Below are 19,372 nucleotides of genomic sequence, written 5' to 3' on the forward strand. Positions count from 1 at the left end.
TACCGTTCTGATGGCAGAATATAAATCCTCGAATACATACATATTCACAGTATATACTGCGGTACACCGCATCGTGATCTCGAGGCCTAACAACCGTCCCATTCATATAACGTAGCACAGGAAATTAAGTGGAAGCATCCTTGCATGTGATCCAAAAAGAATACACTGGGGAGGAGGTCATTCCAGGTGCCTTTTGTGCCTCTTTGTTTTTCGTTGCTACTTTAGTGCCGTTGGCATTACCGTGCCACATGAACTTTATCAGGGGGACATTCCAGTGTGTTTTCCTGGATTCCAGAGTCTGACTCCCAGCAAACAGTGCCCTTGCTCTGTAATAACAACCCGAAAGGAACAGCTGATCCTAAGCACAACAGAGCCCTCCAGGTGACTTTACAGCGAGCGCACGGCTTTCGGGGGGATTTGATGAGCCGGTGCTAAAAGGACACGAAGGAGTCTCCGGAGGAGCATGCGGCGGACGGCGGGGAGAAGGCAGAGGATGAGCGCGAGGAAGAGCGGGCCCCATGGGTGCCCTGCCAAAGGCACCTGAGGGCAGCGGGTCTGCAGAGTGCTGGCTTGTGTCGTCAGCCTCTCGTTCCTCCAGCCCCATGCGATTTACCACCTTTTACTCCTCTGGTCAACGGCGCAGACGGGAAGCTCCTCGTCGTTTTTTTGCCGATTCACCTAAATCAGTCCAACCGACGTGGGTGCAGAACATAAATCCAGCAGTGTTGTACTTCATCCGAACATATTTTTCTATGAAAAGTAAATAGATGAGCGCACAAAACAGCACAAACGCCACGGTGTGAACTAAATACACCTATAGATTGATGTGATTTGCAAGCAGCGCATGCTGTTGTCGCCAGATAACACCTGAGAACGGAGTAATAAGTGTTTACATTTGTACAAAGAACATGATACGTATTCTTTAAAAATGACAGAGGGCTGCTTCTTTATATTTACTGAGACCTCTTACATTAAACATAATGTAAAAAAATATACACACACACTCTGTGGCTAAAGCCACTTGTCCTGAGCGGGGTTGCGGTGAGCCAGAGCCTAACCAAGTAACACAGGGCGCAAGGCTGGAGGGTGAGGGTACACACCCCGGGCGGGACGCCAGTCCATCACAAGGCACCCCAAGCAGGACTCTAACCCCAGACCCACCAGAGGGCAGGACCCAACCAAACCCGCTGCTCCACCGCACCCCCCCCCCCCTTTTCACAAATGTTTTATTACTGAACAAATTCTGCAGCACTTTCATGTTCGTCCATAGCTTCAACGGAAGCAGCAATATTATTACGAAAGGGACGTGTTTACAATGGCAGCTGATATCCGAACACAAAGCCAAATAGGCAAAAAGCCAAAAAGTCCCTAAAAAACCAGCTGAAGAATGTGTACAAATGTGCGTAAAAATTATTTTCCAATTAATCTCTGCTGTTTGTATAAGTGAGTGGGGGCAGAAAAAAAAAAAAAAAAAAAAAAAAACACGGAGAGCCCATAAGGAGGTCGCACAGTTTGGACCGTAGGTGCCCATGAATTAATCCTTTTGCACATCTAATCAGTACGATCTTGAAATGTGGGACTCCTACAACCGATGGACGATTTAAATACTGAGGACGCCCTGAGGATAAAAATAAAGAGGGGGTGAAAGGGGTCCTGTGAGGGGGTTCGACTTCTCCTCGCCAGTGGTGAATAGACACCACTAACCGCTACGGAGTCCAGCTCTGCTCTCTGTCTCCCTCAGTGTTATTTCAGTCTGTGGCCTTGGACGTCTCTCTCCGCCACAACACTCGACCTTTTTCGGGCCTAAAACCAGCCCCGCTGCTAACGAATCCCAAAATAAACGCAGGACTGAGGCCCTCTTTTCTACACCTGTAGCCGCCTGGCCCGGCGAGAACCGCGCCATTGTGGAAGGGGAAGGCATGGAGGGGAAGCTGGGATGACCTCACCGGGTGTGCGTCTCAGCTGCAAGGGATGAAATTAGCCCTTTAATTTCATCCAATTAATTTCTGCATAAACTTTGGCTTCGTTACGTCTGAATCGCACTCATTCCACTGCGTCTCGCAGCTCCATGCGCCGAAAGCAGATCTATGCTTCTGTTTCTATAACCATTCATTTATGTTTTATTATATGCTTATACACCGATCGGCCACAACATTGAAACCACCGACAGGTGAAGTGAAGAACATTGATTATCTTGTTTCGATGGCACCTATCAAGGGGTGGGAAATATTAGGCAGCAACTAAACAGTCAGTTCCTGAATTTGATGTGCTGGAAGCAGGAAAAGCGGTCAAGCGTAAGGATCTGAGCAACTTTGACTTGGGCCAAATTGTGATAACTAGATGACTGGGTCAGAGCATCTCCGAAACGGCAGGTTTGCTGTGGTGTGGTGTTCCTGGTACGCAGTGGTCAGTACCTACCAAAAGTGGTCCAAGGAGAGATAACCGGTGAACCAGCGAAAGGCTCGTGGGGAGCGAAGGCTAACCCGTCTGGTTCAATCCCACAGAAGAGATACTGTAGCAAAAATTGCTGAAAACCATAATGCTGGCCATGATAGAAAGGTGTCAGAACACACAATGCATCACAGCTTGCTGCGTAGCCACAGACCAGTCAGAGCACCCATGCTAACCCCCATCCACTGCCGACAAGCTCCAACAATGGGCGCGTGAGCAGTGTTTAGGGTTCGACCGGAACTTCCTGCCTTGTGGGATTCCCATTTCTCAGAGGCCCACAGATGGCATGATGCTGTGGTTGCAGATTCCCCTCTTGCCGTTCTCCTTCTGCAGATGGATGGACTTCGTCAGACGGTGGCCTCATAACCGCGCTCACGCCACACCTCGACACGCCCGATGGCGAGTACAGTCTCCCTCAGGTATTATTGTGGTAGCTCTCAAAAAGCTGGCTGGAAGTGAAAACCTCAGCAGGATACAGGTTGTACTGCAAAGAACTAACACAACATAGCACAAAATTAATTAATCTACCGCAGAAGCTAAGTAACTGACTTTTTACTCACTTGTGGAATGTGTGTTATGAAATAACAGCTGATTGGGTGTAAAAAAAAAAATCACAGCTGCACCATTTTCCCTCAAGATATTTTATATCTCTGTGGGAACATGTAGCTCCAGCTGAAGGACCTTGATATCTACAATAAAACTGCATGTTGATATGACTGAATGGGAGCCGGGCACACGGTTACATCAACACATTTACGGCGGCAAATTGCAAAATGTTTTTTTTTTCTTTCATCCAGACTTCTTACAGATTAGTGAGTGCTGCTATTATTATTGTTAATACTATTATTATTATATTTGTTTATAGGCACACTTCTATGGCGGGCACAGTGGTGCAGCGGGCTTGACTGGGTTCTGCTCTCTGCCGGGTCTGGGGTTCGAGTCCTGCTTGGGGTGCCTTGTGATGGACTGGCATCCCGTCCTGGGTGTGTCCCCTCCCCCTCCAGCCTTACGTCCTGTGTTGCCGGGTTAGGCTCCGGTTTGCTGCGATTCCGCTTGGGAAGAGCAGTTTCGGTGAGCGTGTGTGTACACTTCTGCTTCCGTCGCCGCGTGAAACTGGTGGGGTCGATGCTCAGGAGGGGCTGAAAGGTGTTTCCGTGTGGCAGTGGACGCCATGGCAGACAAACAAGTTCCGGCACCTTCTGCTGAACCAGGCCAATTCGTCCAAAGCCCACGAGGGACATTTAGTGACGGTGGGGAGGGTGAGATTCCTTACGGAGTCCTGCTTAAGAAGCCTGAGGTTTCACAGGTATGTGTGTGGCAATGATGGACCTTATTTTATATGTATTATGCAAATACGTCCTTGGCTGGAGTACGCCCCCCCCGACCCTCCTCTTTTTTAATATAAATACACCCTTTGGCAATAAGTCTACACTTGTTGTTTCCTCGGTTTCGCTCCCTCGAGCCGGTGTCCCTATATAAGTTGTGTGTGTTGTGCGCCCACCCCCGGGCTCCGGTGCCGTCGCGTGGGTTGGGATGGGGTGGGGTGGGGGGTGAGTGTGTAGGAGCAACAGACGTTCTTTCAGGCAGAGCTCACAGGCCTCCAGTGTGCACACCCTGGCCAGTCCCAGGCTTTTGGGGCGGCCCTCTTAACCAGGAGCTGCTTCTCATTATCTCTGTTTCTCTTGGCAGGGCTCAGATGGCACTTAAGAGCGTGGAGCGGCACTCGGGTCCGAGCCAGCTCGCAGTATTTACATTTGGGGGGAAAAACGCGAACGGCAGCTTCGTTTAGATAGAATCAAATAATTTACGAAAATGTTTCGGTCTAAGCAACCATCAGGCCGTCCCGGGAGCCAAAAATCACTGCGCAAAACAAATCGCCAGTTTTATTTTCTGTTCAACTGTAATTTGGATCGCGACCATCTCGATTTTCTGTCTGGGGCCGCTTGTGCATTGTTCTGCTGCCTCAGCACCAAAACAGTGTAAAGATCCCGTTTCCCTGACACGGGGCACAGATACAAACAATGATGCTTGAGCCCCGCGTACTTGGTGCGTGCGGAGTTACGAACCTACTATCGAGCGGTTAAAACAACGTTCGTACATCAGCACCATCTTCTGAAGATCTACTTCTCATGCTTATGTGCTGCCTCACTTTCTAAGATACCTATTATTAGATTTAAACATTTTTTTCCATACGATTCATTTTCAGATTGATCTGCTATTCTTGAAATGTTAGAGTTCAAGAAGGACTCTTTTAATTCCCATTAAGGAGAGTACTCGAGTCTAGGGGTGTGACCCAGATGAATGTGGAACTCATCTGGAATTAAAAAAAATTGGTAAAAGAATATCTGATATACCTGATACTGGTGGCAAAGAAGCTACAGTTGCATCAGTGTTTGGTAGAACTCCATGAAATAAGTAAAATGTGCAAGTACATCATTGAAATTATTTTCAAATATATTCAGAAGAGTATGGAAATAATGCATTTCTCGTTGTTTCAGGTTAAGTTTTTAAACATTAGGTAAGCAACAGCTACAGCATTTGACAAAGCACATATATTTTTTTAACAAACTAAATATTTTTTTTATTGTTTATATACACATATTTCACACACACACACACTGTCTGAAACCACTTGCCCTGAGCCTAATCCAGCAACACAGGGTGTAAGGCTGGAGGGGGAGGGGATACACCCAGGACGGGATGCCAGTCCATCACAAGGCACCCCAAGTAGGACTCGAACCCCAGACCTACCAGAGAGCAGGATCCAGCCAAACCTGCTGCACCACTGTGCCCCTCAGACATATTTTACATACACACACATCGTCTGAAACCGCTTGTCCCATATGGGGTCGCAGGGAGCCGGAGCCTAAGCCGGCAACACAGAACGTAAGGCTGGAGGGGGAGTGGACACACCCAGGACATGACGCCAGTCCATCGCAAGGTACCCCAAGGGGACTCAAACCCCAGACCAACCGGAGAGCAGGACCCAGAGGAGCAAATTGCTGTGATTTGTATCTTCTTGCCCCCACTATCATCCGTATAATAACCAGGGAAGAATTCTTTTCATGTGAACACAATATAAGTAAATTAATGTAAATGAAAGCGTTATCTAAGGAACACTGTTCAAATAATGTGGTGCCGGAACCGCTCACTGTGTTTTACTACGTAGAATATAGCGGCCGACATTTACAAAAAATATGTACATTTTTTTTTACAGGTATTTATGCAGGTCGTGCCCACAACAGCGAATGAGCTCGTCACAGATGATTCTGTTATAAAGGTCTCGAGACATTTCTGACGGTTTCCTCAGAACATGTGCTGAAATAGATACGCTACAGGACAATAATCAGCGGGTTCACAGACAAGGTCCCAAACATTTTCTCTTCCCAGCCCTGTAAAAGGGCATGAAATTCGTTTCATCTGTTTCTCCAAACAGGGCTACAATGGAGCGGAAATGAAAGAATAAAGTTTGACGGCTGAGCTCATCCAAAGCCCGAGTTGGAAAAACCGACTGTCCACCAAGAGAAACACATGAGCTTCGACGTTTTGTGAAAGAGTAAGTATATGGAGGGAAAACAAACAAACAAACAATCGAACAAACCCAAACTGTTCCAAGATGATGAAGAGCAATGCGAACCAGCTGCTGATGAGTCAGAGAAATGGGTTCTTTCGGATGAAATGCTAGAGTAGAGCGTTTTCCTGGAACGTCCGGCGGAATGCGGCTGTTGAAACTGTTTTTCGAAAGCACCCAGGTGCTCTTCGGTTTACAGGCAGGTACAGAAATCCGGCACCGTGTGCGTATCAGCTGCTTGCGTCTATTTGATAACATGGCATTTTGCTTGGATTTTCACATCATTGTACAAAATTATGGCAGTAGCTTCAGATAGTGTAACTCTCAATAGAGTGTGTGCTGAAAATAATAGAAATACTGTGAAAATCCTTCATTCGATATCTGTAACTTCTTGTCCAGTGCAGGGTTGCGGTCACCCGGTGCCTATTGGAGAAACACTACTTCATGCACGCATTCAGTTACACTACAAGCAATTGAACTGTGAGCTGAACTGTGGGAAGAAACCAGAGCACCCTGCAGAGACCTACAGGAACATGGGGAGAACATGCAGATGCCAAGTCTGCATGTTCTCCCCATGTTCTTGTAGGTTTGAACCAGACTTAAACCTACAGCACGGGAGCCGTGAGACACCAGCAACAGCCCCTGCAGAATCATGTCACCCATAAATATTCCTTCTTCTGTTTCATTCATCCAAAGGAAATCACAGTTTTTCCCATTTCTACAACAGCACACATGGGTAAGGATGCTCCTGGAGCAATTAAAGTTGTGTTTTGCTCAAAGTTACAGCATCACGGCACCTTCAGTGTTTAAAGAAATCCATCCATCCATCCATCCATCCATCCATCCATCCATCCATCCATCCATCGTCAACAATCGCTCGTCCCGCAGTGAGCCGGAGCCTAACCCGGCAACACAGGGCGCAAGGCCAAAGGAAGAGGGGACACATCCAGGATGGGACACCAGTTCATCGCAAGGCACCCCAAGTAGGGCTCGACTCCCAAACCCACCATGCCCCCTGTATTTAAAAAAAAAAATTCATATTATTTATTAAATATGATATCAATAATTTTCTTATTAATGTCAGTAAAATCCATGTTACCTGCTTCACCTTGTTCTTGTCTACAGCTCCAACAGTTTCCAGGTATTTTACTGCAACAATTTAAGTAGCTTGCTCCAAGGTACCGTAACCGTAACCCCAATTACTAGTACTAACATATAGATCTATGTATCTCCATAGTCCCAGCTCCTCGTGATATTATAAGACGGGACCGGTGAAAGTGTGTCCACCTTGAGTGAGTTACAATCCCAGTAGTCCCTCGAGGGTCCTCTCTCCATACCCCCATTGTCCGCACCACATTTCCCCAAGCCAAGAGAACACGGTTGCCGGGTCTCAGCAAGCCCACAGGTTCGACAGTGCAGCATGAGCCTTTAGACCAAACAAGCCTAATTGAAGGAGACGCATACGGTTTGCGCCGCTGTTTGACTTGGGTTCGAGTGTGCATTGGCAGCAGTGCAGGGCGCTGGCTGAGCCGCCTGTACTGGAAGGACCCGCAGTGTCTGCATGCCAAGGAATGGCCCTGGATCGCTGTTTCTCTAAAAGCTTTTTAAACCGAACCACACATAGCGCAACCAAACTGCACTCAGCACACCGCGAAATCAACAGTAACTGAGACACTAACATGGAAAGAACTGTAGAGCTACTGAGCTGGAGGGTTGAATGCATCAACAGAAAAATGCTTCTTCTTTCCACAGTATTCATATTTCTGAGTCCTGAATATAGGGCGAACCAGTGACGGATCATTCCTAAATTTCGTCTTAAACGTGCAACTCCTGAATTCTGTGCGGGGAACGCATAAAAGCACAGTGTCCTCTCAATAGGGGGTGTGGTGGCGTCCCCTGTGTGGCGGGTCTGGGGTTCGAGTTCTGCTTGGGGTGCCTTGCGATGGACTGGCGCCCTCTCCTGGGTGTGTCCCCTCCTCCTTCAGTCTTGCGTCCTCTGGGTAAGACTCCGGATCACCGCGACCCCACTTGGGACAAGCGGTTGTTGACGATGGATGGCTGTCCTCTCAATAACTGTGCAGTGTTTTATGTCTATATCAATTTAACACCAACAATGAAGACAGGGGAAGCACTCAGCATTGGAGGAGAAGTAGTTTAGGCAGTGGTTAATGATCATAAAAAGGGCCCTGCTCTAGAGCAAAGTACTTAACCGGGTTTAATCCAGTGAAGCGCCCAGCGGTATAAACGGTTAAAGCACTTTCAGTTGCCTTGGGCTTTTGCATCACCTAAATATTAATACTAATTATTCGGTGGGAAGCTTTAAGACGAACGGAGGCCTTGAAAAGATCGTAAAAGAGATGAGTGTTGTTTAGAGGAACTAGTCACATTGCGAGCCAGAAGATGAACTGCATGCTTGCAGCTGGATTCCTTTATCTGAGATGGAGAGGCCAACTATCTGCCCGAGCGAGGGCCGTTTTCACGAGCGTTAAAAAGCAGGTGTTGCGAGTCAAGGCTGCTTCACACTGCACTGCGTTAAATACGGGCTCGGCACTTAGATTCCATTTTTCACCACTTATGTTGGTTTTTTTTTTCGTGAATTACACCGCAGGTATTTGCTTTGAGGGAAGAAGCGCGCTAAGGTTTGGTATGCCGTTCTCACGGTGTTTGCACAGATGACACGGGTCATCTTACCGCTGTTACACAATTCTTCCGTTGAAAAGGGTGGTATCCTAAAACAAATGTCTTCCGCAATGGCTATGATATAATTTTATTTGATTTTTCACTGAGATGAAGGCGGTGGTTAGTGTTACCGTTACTAAAAGCTGGAGTGACGTCGATCAGATCCGGAGGAACATGGTGGTAAGGAATGAGTGGAATTTTTGTTTTGTCTCTCCAGGCTCTTCTTTTCCTTGAATTTTTTTTCGATTCCCACACGCAGCTGCACCAGAGTTCATACTTTTATTCGGAAAAATAAGGTTATCCGAATTGTCTCGGGGTGTTATTTGGCCCTGCAGTCCGATCACATAATGAGCTTCGTCGTAAGTGGTGTTGAGCTCCTGCTGTGGTTAAACTGTTGAGCGACAGACTCAGCGGAGCACGGATACTAAGAGGAGGCGTTTCAGTGTCTTCCCACAGCAAGAAAAACAGTCCTCAGTCACCCTTGCGGCCCTGTGTTTTTGCTCAAGCAAAAGCTTTCAGGGTCACCGATGATCAGCCTGATGCCCAGATGACTGAAATCGCTCGGATGATAAAGGAAGGAACCGGTACGAGAAATCACAGCCAAGAACACAACAGACAAGGCATTTCAACACAGGGTGCACGGTCGAGCGTCGACTAAACCTGTTGATGGTCACTGTGAGCGTCACGGCGGTGGAAGGTGGATAAGGTGGGCTTCACCCATCAACCAACCGCATCGCACATAATAATTTTTATGTTAGCAGCCAGGTGTGTTTCAATAACTATGCTCGACTCCAAGCTATCCCACATATAAATAGCACACCAAAAATACGTAGCAGGAGACAACTGTGTGAGGAAAGTAATAAAAAATATCAACGAAGCATGCATTGATTGTATTGAGCGATATTAGACTGTGCTGCAAATAATTCATAATCACACCGATATCCCTTCTTCCCCCCATAACCCCACTTCGTGAACTATTACTTTAGGCGGTGCCCGAATAAGGTCAAGTGGATCCTTGTTGTCTGGGTTTACAGTTGCTTGACAGCTCTCTCATTCAAACGACAAGCACATAATTAAAACGATCCTACCATATATTCTGTGGCTTCAGACTTTCTAGAAGGTTCGCTTGCTGCGTTGTGATGTGGTGATGCTGCTACATCATTAAGCGCTGCCACATGAGGGAAGCTGACTGTTCTGAACTGTGGGATATTTTCGCTGGCCTGCTAGTATGTGGAAGTGAGTGCTGGGAAGGTGAATTGCTATTTATGCCATTTTACACAAAATTTTCACTGAAAGGTTTGAAGTTACCTGCCAAGACTCTTGGATAACGTTATTTCCTGTACAGTTATAGTTATTTTATTGCATGTATTTGTAATATGCCAGCATGGGGTGGCACAGTGAGTAGCACTGCTGTCTAACAGCACCTGGGTGGTGTGACAGGATGTGGGATCGATCCCTGCTTGATCCGTGTGGAGTTTGCATGTTCTCCCCCTGTCTGTGTGGGTTTCCTCTGGGTGCTCTGGTTTCCTCCCACACTCCAAAGACATGTTGTTCAGGCTCCCCTGTAGTGTGTGGGTGACAGAGAGTGTGTGTGTGTGTGTGTGTGTGTGTGTGTGTGTGTGTGTGTGTTCCACTGATGTATGGATGAGTGACCCATTGTAAGTAGTGTATCCAGCTGTGTAAGTCACCACGGTGAATAAGGTGTGTGGGCTCATAACACTACATAGAGTTCATTGGAAGTCGCTTTGGAGAAAAGTGTCTGATAAATAAATGTAAATAGTGGTGTATAAAAGTAATGTCAGCTGTATATGATTGAAATGACAATAAAACCACTTTGACTTCGATGAGGCAGCAACCCTGTAATGGCCATCGCATGTGAACTTGGACTTTTGCAATCGATGATCTCGACCACCTTAAAGGATAAGAAGCGGTAACGTTAAGTGTATTAAATGCATTTTCAGCTTATGATGGGTTTATCGGAATGTAACCCCATCGTGAGTCGGGCACCATCGCTATCATTTGCACACGCTAGAACATGGCTGAGGCCTCAACACAGTTTAAAGAAAAAGGTGGAAATTCCACTGTGTTCACAAAACAGTTTTTTGGCAGGGGGGCAGAATATAAATCAACCAACAACCTTGAAATGTTATATCTACTTCTTGGCTGATTCTACTATTCTAATTGCATTTGTTCATTCAGCTGAAGCTTTTATCCAAAGCATCTAACAATTATTTACGCATTTATACAGCTGTTTAATTTTATTGGAGCAATTTATAGTAAGCACTTAGCTCAGGGGGTGCTAGTTAATCACAAGTAAAGCCATAAAAGAGTGATGAGTAAAAAGAGTGTAGCCGTAACTGTTTTTCATGATGCTGCGTCATATAAGAGTCAACTGCTTTATATGGCTGGGAACTGATCAGGGTAACTGACAGCAGGTGGGTTGGCTGAAGTGATTGGAGTTGTTACATGTCGACCCAAAGGTTATGGGTTTGAATCTCACCTCCAGTTGTAGTATCCTTCTACAAGATCCTTACTCTAAATTGTTTGGGTAAAGTTACTTGGCTGTATAAGTGGGTAAATACTGTAAATTTCAGTAGATTACAGTTTTTTTGATGCTTTGGAGAAGAGCATCAGCCAAATGAATAAATGTAAATTACATGCATCTCAAATGGTGCATCTGGTGGACCTTGGGGCTTTCATCTCCTGGGGTTGGGATACTGGGAGATATTTGCTGGGAGAGCACTGTGTGTATCGTCAACTACGTTCAGTTCGCTGTGCTATCCTACCTACAGCACCCTAAAAAAGTACGGCAGATGTAAGTGATATAATTTAAGAACTCATAAAATCACTTTTCGCCGCAGCATAATCTGAAATGCAAAAGACAAACTCAACACTTACATCTGACAGCATTGAAACCTTTAAAACGACTTCAAATGTGCCATTCTAAAGAACTCGTTATCATTTTAATTTAAAAGCATCAAAACTGCGTTCATATACCCATAACTCGAAATCAGAGGACTGTACAAATACTCTGAAAACTATTAAAGCGATCAGGTATTACAATGAAACTTGAATTGAGCAGTTTGCGCAAATAAAATTCCCCATCCTTTCCAGGTCCCGGGTGGAACTCATCACCTGGTCCGGATGACCTGAACCTGGGCGAGAACCCCACCCAAGAGAGGACCGCCTCTACAATATCAGTACCTGGTGTAAGGTACCCTGTTCGGGTATTGGCCCCGTCAGTATGGTGGTGGCATACGACAGATGGACGACCAAGTCATCTTCATCAGGTAGCAGGGCAGAGAGGAAGAGAGACAAGGCTCAAGGTAACAGACAGCTCTGCGGTGGGCAGTTTTGCTGAGTGTCTCTCACCGACACCCCTGTGGTGTCCCAGGACGAAGAGGACTCACATACTCCTGGACACAGGTCAACGGATAGGACTTCCTGCAGCTACCCAGGACGAAGAAAAGTGTTGAAGGGATGTTATGTAGAGTGCTGCTTGAAAGTTTGTTCACCCCTTGTGTCTCTTAGTTTTACCATGGAATAATTATTTAACGGGGGTAGCTGGTGGCGTCGTGGTTGACATGGCTGCCTTTGGCTCCAGAGATTATCAGTTCAATACCTGCTTCCAGCTATAGTGCAACTCAGCAAGGGTTTGCCCTGCCATTCCTCTAGAACCTTCACCTGGCTATATGCTTGGGTCAAAGTTGTGGCCCTCTGATAGGCTAGCATCCTGTTGAGCATGTGCCCCACACCCAATGTCTCTGGGGTAGGCTCAGTACAATCCTACTCTGGGCAAGGGGTTATTGGAGTTGGTTGCTTGGTTATTTAATGAGTAGCAGTCTTTTGGTCTCTTATCTGTCATAAGATGTGTGTAATGAACAATTCACGCACGCATTTTCTGAACCGCTTGTCCCATACGGGGTCGCGGTGAACCAGAGCCTAACCCGGCAACTCAGGGCATAAGGCCGGAGGGTGAGGGGACACACCCAGGATAGGACGCCAGTCCATCACAAGGCACCCCAAGCAGGACTCGAACCCCAGACCCACCGAAGAGCAGGACTCAGTCCAACCCACTGCGCCACCACACCCCCTTCATGAACAAGTCATATGTTGCTTAAATAAAATGCAAGTGTCTAGTAGAAACGCAGATGCGAAAATGAGTGAATGCCAAGTTACATTGGTTAAACCTCGTAGGTAAGCAGAACCAGGTGTGTAAATCATAAACATGTATTCATTTTACAAGTCTATTTTAAGAATTAAGATTTAGACCTTATAAGTTTACACACACACGGTCTGAAACCACTTGTCCTGAGCGGGGTTACGGCAAACCGGAGCCTAACCCGGCAGCGCGGGGTGCAAGACCGGCAGGGGAAGGGATACACCTAGGAAGGGACGCCAGTCCCTCACAAGGTACCCCACCCAGGGCTCGAACCCCAGACCCACCAAAGAGCAGGACTTGGCCAAACCTGCTGTGCCACCACATTCCCCTCCTTATGCATTTAATTAAAGAGAAATACAAGCTATACAAGAATTCCTATGCATGAATAATGACCATCCCTACAGGGTTCACATACTTTCATGCAGCGCTGTATATCAGCTGTACTGCACCGCACTGGAGGTGCCAGTTTTACTTGGCACCCACCTAAAGCATGGTAAAGACCACCCCTCCGCTTCATTCCTATCTGACCACTAAAGTTCGCCGGGATTCCACAGCCTTCAGCTCACAAGCTCTGTCCACGACCAGTACTGTTTTTGCGTTGTGCACAGAGACCTGAGAGAGGCTCGTTGCTCGGCTGTGTGACGGCGAGGTGGTGCTCAGCCAGCGGCTGCCAGGCAATCACACCCGCAGCCTCCGAAGGACCCTCATACTGCCGCCACAATGTCTTCAAGCTTGACTTGTGCTGTTGAAAGCTAATCTCTCCACGACACAGATCTCTGGCTTGCAGTTACTTCGGGCTTGACGTTTGCAAGCAGCAGGTGGGTCAGTGTTATTGCTCTGGCCTGCGCCCGCAACCTTGGCCCTATTAATGGTATTACACGCTCGATGGACTGCAGTGACTGGGCCTCTCCGAAGTCCCACTGAAAACATGGGGAAAAGCTAGAAATGCACAAAATTACATCTTTACCTGCGATTTAACAGGCACTACAGTGAAATCATTCACAGCGCTGTTTTTATACTCGATTCGGTTCGTACGCTTACTTTTAACATGTGGTGGAGAACTGGCCAAAAAGGCCCGGTCAGATTATAACTTTATATTAGGATTCTAGAGAGACTCAATTACAGCAAGTCCTGTTAAATAAATCACAGAAATGGGCACCAAGCTTTCCGCCCTCGATTTGTGAATCTTACTTGTGTTTTTATTATTATTAAAATAAAATTGAAGTTCATTTCCTGTTCTCCTTCTGGTGTATCCATCAGGAGTTTTTCAGCAGGGATTTTCTTTATCGTTCCTAAAAAAAAAAAAATAAAATCAAGCTCGAAATCTTTTTTTTCCTTTATTTATTTTTTTTTGCCGCAACTGAGTGAGAAAGTGAGAAGATAACGAGGGGAGGGGGTCGTAGACGCCTTGCTTGACGAATCAACTTGGCCTCAGCGGTTGAGTGTTGAGTACATCATCTGCCTGAAGCCCATTTTTGCTCGGGAGAAGCAGCACAGCATTGACAGCCTGCGAAACGTTTAGAGCACAGGAGTTTGGGGAGGAAGATGGGAAGGTGATAAAGTGTCACCTATTAGAGCAAGTGAGAAAACCACTAATGAAAAAAAATGTTTGCATAGTGCTCTAATGAGAACCAGACCAACTGAGTAAACCTTCCTGCGATTAACGGCAAATTGGGGCAATAATTACCCAGTAATTACCGTACGTTGAAGATGAGGTGCACAACGTACTAAAGTCGACTGGCTTGGAGACAGAGCTGTGGTCAGGCATGCTTGATGCAATCCAACTGGGCCCTGGCCGTGCCACCGACTTTGCCAACCCCTCGACCTCCTGCCCAGTACCCATCTGTCTGTAGCTTGACTCATTATGTGCTGCTTCTCTCGCATTCGACCGAGCTCCAAATAAATATTGTCAACATGCAGGATGTATATACTGAAAGATATCCAGTGACTGAAAATTTTCATTAGAATTTTTAAACCTAAAAGTGAATGCACGCATTGTATGTGTACGTTGCCCAGAACCAACAAGTGCAGCGGGTGTGTAAATACGGCCTCTTGTTCTGCTGTGTCCGGGCCAGGGGAATGTTTTCCCGTACTCTCTGGAGGGTATTCGGTGACGTGCCACTCGGTGACTGACACTGGAGTGACCTGCTGGGCAGAGCAGCCGCAGAGCCCGGCGGATGGCGGGAGCGGTGCAGTTTACTGGCTTGCAAGCGCACTGGGGGAAACATGGAGTGGCGTTGGCACTTTCATGGCACTGAGACAACCATGTGCCAGCAACGCTTTCGGCGGGATCCATGCTGTGAATGGCATTGTGGGTAATCAGACCCAATCCCCTTGAACACACATGTACTGTAGATGATAACTGTTACCCTGTGATGGACTGGCACGCAGTCTGGGTTGTACCAACCGAGTGAATGAGCCGTAACTGTTTTTACATTTGTTCATTTAGCAGACGCTTTTCTCCGCAGTGACTTGCATCTCAGAGGAAATACAATTTTTCCATTATATTTGGACAAAGAGAGACATAGTTGCGGACGTGATTTTTAAGTAAATCTAGTTTGTTCCTTTCCACTTTATACACCGATTTTCATCGCTCGAGTAGGTGCCTAAAATGCAGGATAGATGAATCCTGATAACCTCCTATCAAATTTTTAAATTTTTTTTTTTAATTTATAAGGTGCACAAGCAAACAATCACATACAATGCCGCAGTAGCGGCTGTGTAATGGATTTTCTGGGGATGGTCATGAAGTTACGGTGCATGAACATTTACACCATACATGAGCTGGAGAGATCTTGGGCGAAATCGGTCCGGAAAAGGTGAGTTTTCAGACCCTTCTTGAATGTAGACAGAGTTTCAGCAGTTTTGAGTGAGGGGGGGAGGTCATTCAACCACAATGGAGCCAGAACTGGGAACCTCTGCACTTTACCTTGTCGGTGATCCCTTCGGGACCACCAAGTGAGCAGAAGTAGATGAGCGAAGGGGTCTGGTTGGGGTGTAGTGGTTGATCAAGTCCTGTAAAGAGCTGGGAGCAGTTCTATTGATGCATCTGTAGACAATAACCAAGGTCTTGAATTTGATCCAGGCAGCTACAGGAAGCCAGTGCTGAGAAAACGTTTTTCATGATGCTGTGTCGCACCATTGGTTGCGTGACATGATATCTTCATTTAAGATAATTCAGTGTCATGACCGATGATTGACTGAGTGAAATACTGACATTTTTAGTGGAACAAATAATGAGTGACTCACGAACTTTGAGCTGATGCACTTTCACAAACCACCCTGACCATGTGTCTGGTCTCATGTAGCACGGGAAAACTGTGAGTTCAGCTTTATTACGAGATTTATGAAATCACCGCAGAGAGTGTACACCGGCAGCCTCCGTGCAGTTACTCTTGTCATGAACTGTCATTTATGTCACTGTAGCTTGTTTCTATTTTGTGTCCATCTGGCCAATGCAGCGTATCTGAAAAACAATAAAAGCTGGAAAGGAAACCCTTACAGTATAAATAATGATGCTAAACAAGCTGGGAAAGATGTCAGCCCTTGCCCGTGCATTTTTCATATAAAACATTCATATCATTCATATTTGGTAATAACTATTGTGCAACTGTGTTTTGTACATTGTTTGCAAATGTTAACTACCTACAACTGTTAACCCATTTATAGAGTAATTGTAATGGAGCAATTCAGGGAAGCACTTCTCTCCAGGGTACAACAACAGCCGGAAGTGGCGTTCGAAACTCATCCTTAGATCCAAAAGCATCACCTTCAGCCACTACCCTAATCGTTGGCCAGGCTGTGTTGTTATTTACTTTCTGTTAGAACATCTTTGTGTGCAGAAGCTGTATTCTCCAGCCCTCAGTAATAACGGGCAATCAGCAAAATGATTTCCATATTTTTTGCCTAAAAGGAATTCAATTTACTCAACCAAAACCATGACTCCTTGCATGCTGCTTTCATTCAGCAAGGGTCAGGCTTTTGAAAAGGTAGTGGGGAGAGACACATCGCAGCCTGTTACAGGCATCCAAAACCCCGAAAGACGCGTCACCATGACGTCAAGCACTGTGCTCGGATGAAACGGCGCGCGCACCGGCTTGGACTCATCGGGACCAGAAGCGAGAAAGCACTTAGGAAATTAAGGATGAAAACAAATCTGGTGGAGGTCATGGTTGAAGGATTTGATTCCCAGATGTGCACATTTTCCCAACGTGGTCTCCTGGAAAATCATTCCCCCCCACTCCCGCCCCCGAACCCCAGCGCCTCGCCCACGCTTGTAGAGTTTGATTACACATGAGGGCCCCGTGTCATTAGGACGAGAAGTGCAAGCAGAGGGCCCATGTAGACACACGTTGTACTGCTCGGTGTGACAGGCGCACAGCCTGGGGGCCATCAACAATCAGATGCTCTTAAGAGAAAAATGAACAACCGCAGTCTTTTAAGAAGTAGATTATTAATAATGCAAACAGAATTTACTGTTGCCACAGCAGACTGCTGTGCAACATAGTGAACTTGGAAAATAGCTAGAAAACTATTTCACGCAAACCACAGCTCTGGACCCATATAATAATGAAACTGATTTTTGGGGTTTAAAATTAAATGTCTTTTTTCTCTTTTCAGTCTTTTTCTCTCTTGGTTTCAGTACCTATCATGTTGTCTGCTGACCACCTCTTCATTCCAGCCATACTGAAATGACCTGCCTATCCGCAGGTCCAACACTTCAAAATTCGGATGTATCAATAATATATAATCTATCCACGAAAACAATAAGAAACTAAGGTTCTAATAGAAAGGAGGTACAAAGTAATGCTTTGCTGTCTAATGGTAAGATGCAGTAGTGTTTTTAGGAAAGAAGGTATGTATTGAACAACAGTTAGCAGTCTGGGGTATATCTACAGGATATGAACAGCTGTTCCCATAAACAGATTTGTCATTTTTATTATATATGCATATTTAGCAATAAAATGTATTTGGTATTTGAGTTCCGTAACTGTGTTCCCTCCTTGAAACGTGAAGCACATAATTGACTAAAGAAGCAGACGTGGTAAGTCATTGATTGTTTTTTTGTTTTTTAGTGGAAGGTTCAACAGCTGTCAGTCACAGCTAAATGTCAGATAGAAAAAAACCGAAAGAATAGAAACAGCATCCTTAGATCTTTGCATATATTACATTTGAGGGCACAGATGTTGAACCACCAGGTTCATAGCTTGAACAGGGGGTGCGGCGGCACAGCGGGTTTGATCGGGTCCTGCTTTTCAGTGGGTCTGAGGTTCAAGTTCCCCTTGGGGTGCTTTGTGACGGGCTGGTGTCCCGTCCTGGGTGTGTCCCCTCCCCTCTGGTCTTGTGGCTGGGTTAGGCTCCAGTTCACCGTGATCCTGCTTGGGACAAGCAGTTTCAGCCGGTGGGTGGGTGTGTTTACAGTTCGAATCCTTGTATAAGCGCCTACTTTTGAAAAAATGCTCCGGTGATTTATAACACTACGTCTTACTTCGTACCACACCATCAGACAATGCCGTAGAGACAGAAAGGAAAGAGTCTATGTGACTGTAATTAAATTGTGAGACCTTAAGGAAATCAATTAGATTAAATCAATTAGACCTTAAGGAAAAGTATTTTATCCGTTCATAGGACTGGAAACTCTTCATTATTCTATTGAAATTACAAGGCCATATTATTAACCCCGTACTTCCTGTTGATCTTATGCAGCATATGAGAGTAGGAAGAAATAATAGATCTATTGTTTTGCAATAAGGGCTGTAAAAAATGTCTATTTGATTAATGTGGCATCATATTAATTCATATTTTTTCCAGAACAGCGTTCACCAACAGTGCGTCCATTATGACAGCGAAGTAAACATTTTACAAGGCTCATCTGCCTTCGGTGCGTTGGCCTCTGACCACAAGGGACGCCTCTCGATCTTTCGTGGTAAGCAGGCACAGGTATAGATGAGGGTCTACCAGTGCTCTAGCACCTGCCCCCTTGACCTCCTCCACTCAAAGTGCCCTCCTGGTGATGGAGACTTTTTGATCACCAAAGGCGTTGCCCATTCTTCAGTCATCAGCTTGCCTGAAAAGGTTTGTTTACGGCCTTGGTGTTAGGTGTCACCCTTAATCCAATAAACCTCTCGCTCCCTGAAATGTATCTCTTGTAGCTCCAGTTTCAGGACGAGCGTTTTACCTCAGCCAGTACTCTACCGGCTCAGCCACCGGGGACAGAGTGAAACAGCACAGTGACTTTCCCAGACAGATTGTTCTCATGTTAGTCATGCGACAGGGTGTCTGAATGGTAAAGAGAGATGGTGTAAGTTGAAGATGGAGAATGCATAAACACACCCACTTTCCTGTTACAGAGCATTATTCCCATAGTTCTTGCTTTTCCCTGAATTTACTGCTCACTTTTCAGCATGGCAGTGTATGCCTGCCTATTCCTAGTGCCTTAATTCCTCACATTCTCACATTTTGATAGCCCAAAAAATAAAAGATAAAAATGCACTGAAATCAGTTATTTC

The sequence above is a fragment of the Scleropages formosus genome, chromosome 2, assembly GCF_900964775.1.
Source record: "Scleropages formosus chromosome 2, fSclFor1.1, whole genome shotgun sequence".
Taxonomy (NCBI): Eukaryota; Metazoa; Chordata; class Actinopteri; order Osteoglossiformes; family Osteoglossidae; genus Scleropages; species Scleropages formosus.